Source organism: Ambystoma mexicanum, chromosome 1q (assembly GCF_040938575.1).
Source record: "Ambystoma mexicanum isolate Mex_15411 chromosome 1q, UKY_AmexF1_1, whole genome shotgun sequence".
Taxonomy (NCBI): domain Eukaryota; kingdom Metazoa; phylum Chordata; class Amphibia; order Caudata; family Ambystomatidae; genus Ambystoma; species Ambystoma mexicanum.
Window position 1 is genome coordinate 1197790835 of NC_090922.1, and position 6015 is coordinate 1197796849.

General features: G+C 57.2%; 1 pseudogene; it reads left to right on the forward strand.

Annotated features, from left to right (window-relative positions):
- The first annotated feature begins 1413 nt into the window (after nucleotides 1–1413).
- LOC138565522 (28S ribosomal RNA) lies at nucleotides 1414–4998 on the forward strand (annotated as a pseudogene).
- The last annotated feature ends 1017 nt before the right edge of the window (nucleotides 4999–6015 follow it).

The window sequence follows — 6015 nt, forward strand, 5'->3', positions numbered from 1 at the left end:
ATGGGTCATTTGAGTGTGAATTGGGACATGTAGGGCTGGGGTATCTGCTTGTGAGTGTGGGTATGAAGGAGTATTAACAGTGGAGCAGCTGGAGGGAGAGCTGCCGGCCTGACCTCAGTTGCATCCCAGACACGCATACCCACAGCCCTAGGCCCCTCTTGCAGAGCGGTCTGGGGTGCATGTGTGACCGGGGAGCAGGGTTTCCCTTCCCCCAAAGGGGGGTGTGCGACCCAGCAGATGGACAGGGACGCCTGGCAGGGTTGGGTTAACCTGCAGGGGATGTCCCCAACCATGCACTGGAACAGGAGCCCCGTGTGGCCCCCTCCCTGAGTCGGCCACACACTCCTCTCTCTGACTCACCAGCGGGTGGGCATTGGTGGGTGCACCCCGGTCAGCAGGGAAGCCCTGAGTGGGGGCAGCCGGGAGCCGAGGAAACCGGACTGCTCCTGAAGGGCGCCTTCCCAGGCAGACAGGGGCCTGCACGCCATGCGTGAGCCCTGAGCCATGGCGCAGCAGGCTTACTCGACAGGTGGGCGTCAAGGTTCCAGTCGTCCACATCTGTGGGCGAGCGATGGCCAGGCCCGCTGGCGCAGCAGGTGACCTTCCCTCTTGCCCAGGTACCTGGTGCTGAGCCACTTGTGGCCAGGCTAGGGTTTGAAGACTCAAGCAGGTGGGCTGGTGGCGGAGCGGCCTGCCTCCACCCCCCTGGAAGCACCGTGCTGCTGCAGGCGGTGGTCAGGCTTCCCAGGCTGAGTGCTTGGATTTTTAGATTTTTAAAGACATTTTTTTAATACATTTTTTTAAACCACGATGGTCTCAGCCTAGCTAGACAGGGCGCTAGCCTGTCTCGCCACAGGAGGCGCTGGCTCCCCATGGCCTCTCCTTCACCGGCAGGGTCAGGCCGAAGTCTGGAACAAAAAAAAGTTGCCTGGGACTCTAGGTGGATCACTCGGCTCGTGCATCGATGAAGAATGCAGCTAGCTGCGAGAATTAGTGTGACTTGCAGGACACATTGATAAACACTTAAAACGCACCTTGCTGGGGCTACGCCTGTCTGTGGGTCGCTTGTACATCGATCTCCCCGGGGTTCCCTTCCAGGGGCGTGGCTGAGGCTGTCACAGGGACCCCGTTCCCTTTGTCCCCCTAAGGTCAGACCCTGATCAGCATCGTTGCTGGATCCCTGGACCTGGCGAATGGGCTCATTGTCGGCACATCCCGGGCCTCCCCAGTTTCCCTGCCTTATACTGGTTTTGGGAGGTCCGGGTGGGCGGCACGCCCTGGATATTGTGGTAGCGGCAGCAGGCCTTGCAAAAGCATGGCACACCTTTATCGTACTCTGGGTCACCCTGCTGTGCTGTGTGTGGCTGTCTGTGGTGTCCTACGGCTGCTGGCGCAAGATGGCCAGGGAGCGCGTGCCTCGCAAGCATGTGGGCTTCGACCGCCGATCGGGACAGCGGAGGAAAAGAAACTAACCCGGTTTCCCTCCCTGTTCAACGGCAGGTGTAGTAAATGTGGCGTACAGAAGACAGACTTCCCAGTATCGCTCAGGGGGCCCAAATCCTTCTGACCGAGTCTCACCCTGCGTGCTGTTTTAGGACAGTAGCAGCCCCTTGTATGCCAGGTTCTTGTCTTCTCTGAGTCAGGTTGCTTCGGAATGCAGCCCAAAGAGAGTGGTAAACTCCATCTAAGGCTAAATACGGTAGCGAGACCGATGGCCAACAAGTACTGTAAGGGAAAGTTGAAAAGAACTTTGAAGAGAGAGTTCAAGAGGGCGTGAAACCGTCGAGAGGTAAACTGGTGGGGTCCGTGCAGTCCGCCCGCAGGATTGAACATGACAGCGAGGTTGGTCGCCTGGAATAGTGGATGCCCTCGCGGGACTGCGGCCCGGGCCCACCCGGCACCCGCAGGGCACATTTCCTCTGAGGTGGTGCATCGCGACTGGCTGGGTAGGCCACAGGGGGCAGGTGGCTCTCTGCTCCGGCAGAGAGTGTTACAGCCCCGTGACAGCAGTTTTGCTGTGTCCACGGGGCCGTGGGAGATTGACCGCCGCCATGCCCCTCTCCGGCAACTGTCCTGGCCCCTCCTGGGAGTCGACGGGGCGGCGACTGAGACAGGGCTCCCGATGTGTCTTTGGTGGACTGCCCTCAGTGCGTCCCGACCACGTCGTGACGCCGGGTGTGGAGGCCCACAAAGGGCGCCAGGGTTCTGGGGTGATGTCAGTTAACCACCCAACGTGTCTTGAAACACAGACCAAGGAGTCTAATACGTGTACAAGTCGGAGGGCTGAATGAAACGTTGTGATGCAATGAAGGTGAGGGCCGGCACATGCTGATTGTGGTGGGAATTGCGGTGGGATCCTGTCGCGGTGGCCGCACCACCAACGCGTCTCGCCCGCTCTGTCAGGGAGATGGAGCATGAGCATGTGTGTTAGGACCTGAAAGATGGTGAACTAGGCCTGGTGGAGGTCTGTAGCGGTCCTGGTGTGTAAATCAGTTTTCTGACCTAGGTATAGGGGTGAAAAACAAATCAAACCTTCTAGTAGCTGGTTCCCTCTGAATTTTCCCTCCGTATAGCTGGCGCACGGAAACCCCAGTTTTATCTAGTAAAGCAAATGATTAGAGGTCTTTGGGCCAAAATGATCTCAACCTGTTCTCAAACTTTTAATTTGTAAGAAGCCCGGCTCGCTGGCGTGGAGCCGGGCATTGAATGCAAGTGCCCAGTGGGCAACTTTTGGTAAGCGACACTGGCGCTGCAGGACGAACTGAATGCCTGATGTCGATGCTTATCAGACCCCAGAAAAGATGTTGGTTGATATAGACAGCAGGACGGTGGCCATGGATGTCGGAATCCGCTAAGGAGTGTGTAACAACTCACCTGCTGAATCAACTAGCTCTGAAAATGGATGGCGCTGGATCCTCGGGCCTATACCCGGCCGGCACTGAGAGCCATGGGGGCTAAGCCACGAAGAGCAGGAGGGCCACTGCAGTGCACACAGAAGCCCGGGACGAGGGCCCAAGTGGAGCCGCTGCAGGTGCAGATCTTGGTGGTAGTAACAAATTTTCAAACGAGAACTTTGAAGGCCGAAGTGTAGAAGGGATCCATGTGAACAGCAGTTGAGCATGGGTCAGTCAGCCATAAGAGATGGGCGAGCACCGTTCGAAGGGACGGGCAACAGACTCTGTTGCCCTCAGCCTATCGAAAGGGAGTCTGGTTCAGATCCCCGAACTCGGAGTGGCAGAGATGGGTGCCCTTGCGGCATCCAGTGTGGTAACGCAAATTATCCCATGGAAGCCGGGGAGAGTTCTCTTTTGTTTGTGAAGGGCAGGGCACCCTGGAATGGGTTTGCCCCGAGAGCGGGGCCTGAGCCTTGGAAAGCGTTGCGGTTCCGGCGGCATCTGGTGAGCTCTTGCTGGTCCTTGAAAATCCAGGGGAAATGGTGTAAATCTCACACCGGGCCGTACCCATATCTGCAGGCGGTCTCCAAGGTGATGTTGGAACAATGTATGTAAGGGAAGTCTGCAAGTCAGATCCGTAACTTCGGGATAAGGATTGTTTTTAATGGTTGGGTCAGTTGGGTTGGGAGCGCGCCGCGGCTGGATGAGGCATCTTCCCCCCCGGGGGGGTGCTGACTCTGGATGGAAGCCGGGCCCTTCCTGCGGATCGCCCCATCTGCGGTGGTTGCCTCTCTCCATTTGCCCTCCCGGGAATCAGGACCGGCATTCTGCCTCAGCCGACACCTAGCAGCTGACTTAGAACTGGTGCGGACCAGGGGAATCTGACTGTCTAAAACAAGTGGTGTGTGTTGAGACAATGTGATTTCTGCCCAGTGCTCTGAATGTCAAAGTGAAGAAATTAAATGAAGTGTGGGTAAACGGCGGGTGTAACTATGACTCTCTTAAGGTAGCCAACTGCCTCATCATCTAATTAGTGATGCACATGAATGGATGAACGAGATTCCCACTGTCCCTACCTACTATCTAGTGAAACCACAGCCAAGGGAACAGGGTTGGCAGAATCAGCGTGGAAAGAAGACACTGTTGATCTTGACTCTAGTCTGGCACTGTGAAGAGACATGAGAGGTGTAGGATAAGTGGGAGGCCCTCGGGCCACAGGTGAAATACCACTACTCTATTGTTTTTTCACCTAACTGGTGAGGCGGGGACGAGCCCCGTGGGGCTCTCGCTTCTGCGCGACCCGTTATGGGTACAGTGGCAGGTGGGGAGTTTGACTGGGGTGGTACACCTGTCAAACGATAACGCAGGTGTCCTAAGGCGAGCTCCGGGAAGACAGAAACCACCTGCGGAGCAGAAGGGCAAAAGCTAGCTTGATCTCGATTTTCAGTATGAATACAGACTGTGAAAGCAGGGCCTCATGATCCTGCTTACTTTTTTGGTTTCAAGCTGGAGGTGTCAGAAAAGTTACCACAAGGATAACTGGCTTGTGGCGGCTAAGCGTTCATAGCGACGTCGCATTTTGATCCTTCGATGTCGTCTCTTCCTATCATTGTGAAGCAGAATTCACCAAGCGTTGGATTGTTCATCCTCTATTAGGGAACGTGAGGTGGGTTTAGACCGTCGTGAGACAGGTTAGTTTTACCCTACTGATGATGTGTTGTTGCAATAGTAATCCGGCTCAGTACGAGAACCGCAGGTCCAGACCTTTGGTGCATGTGCTTGGCTGAGGTGCCAATGGGGCGAAGCTACCATCTGTAGGATGGTCCGAATCCCCCCTAAAGAGTAATAATACTTGAGTGCTGTGGAGCCTCGGTTGGCCTAGGATAGCCGACCTCTGGGCTGGTGCCCCAGAGCCGCTCACCTCAGGACTAGAGTGTGGACAAAAGGGGGCCACCTCTCTCGCCCGTAGTGCACCACATGTTCGTGGGGAACCTGGTGCTAAAACCTTCATAGACTACCTGACCCTGTGTATGGGTTTCGTAAGTAGCAGAGCAGCTACCTTGCTTCCCGGTCACCATGGCGAACCAGATGGCCTCAGCTCCGGGCCTTCGAGGTAGTGCCTTAAGCCCCCAGATAGGGTGGAGAAAGAGGCTGTAAGGCAACCCAGGGCGCGGGGGGTGGTACCTTAAGCCTGTGCCGCTGGATGGTGGGGTCGGGGCAGGCACAACCGCCGGGTCACCTGGCTCCTCCATTTGTCTCCGGTCAGGTTCCGTAAGCCCCCACCTTTTGGGGACTTAATAGTTGCACGGAAGTGCCACCCCGTGGCCCCCAGGGCAGCCGTGGGGCTGTTACTGGCCTTGGTTCCATGGCATTCATAGGTTGCTCCCGGTCCTTGGGCAAGTGTCACCCGCGTGTGGTCAGGTTCAACACTGGGTGCATGTGTCAAGGGGTGCTCTGAGCAGGTCTCTTTCCTGCACATGGGGATAAATGCTCTTGCAGTGGATGGCCCTGAGTTCCACAGTGTTTGTGGGTTAGTCCCGGAGGGAAAGGATATAATGTGGTGGGTGAAGCTCTGAGGCTGCCCGGGCCAGAGCTCCAGGGAGACGGCCGGGGCTGCTGCTCCCAGCCTTGGGTGTTTGTCATGCGCGTGGGTCGGAAAGGTCCCCAAACCCGGGGGAGTCCCTCCCCAGAGGGAAAAGCTCTAATGTGGGAGAAGCTCTAAGGTGGCCCAGGCCAGAGCTCCAGGGAGTCCGGGGCTGCTGCCCCCACCGGCCTTGGGGGACAGCCTCATGTGTGTGGGTTGAGAGTCCCCAAGCCCGGCGGTGGTCGAAGGGGGGCCCTTGTGGGATTCCCATCCCTCCCTGGATGGAGAAGCTCTAAAGGGGCTGCTAAAGCTCAAGGCAGGCTGGGGGGTGCTGCCCCCCGACCTTGGGCACCTGTCTCACGTGTGGGTCGATCGTCCCTCCCCAGAGGGATAACCTCCAAGGCGGATGAGAAACCTGTTACGTGGAGAGTGGAAAAGCTCTAAGGTGGCCTGGCCAGAGCTTAAGGATGACCGTTGGTGCTGGCCCATGCCCTTGGGCACCTGACGGTCCTCAGTCCTTTGTCGGGCAGGGGGGGG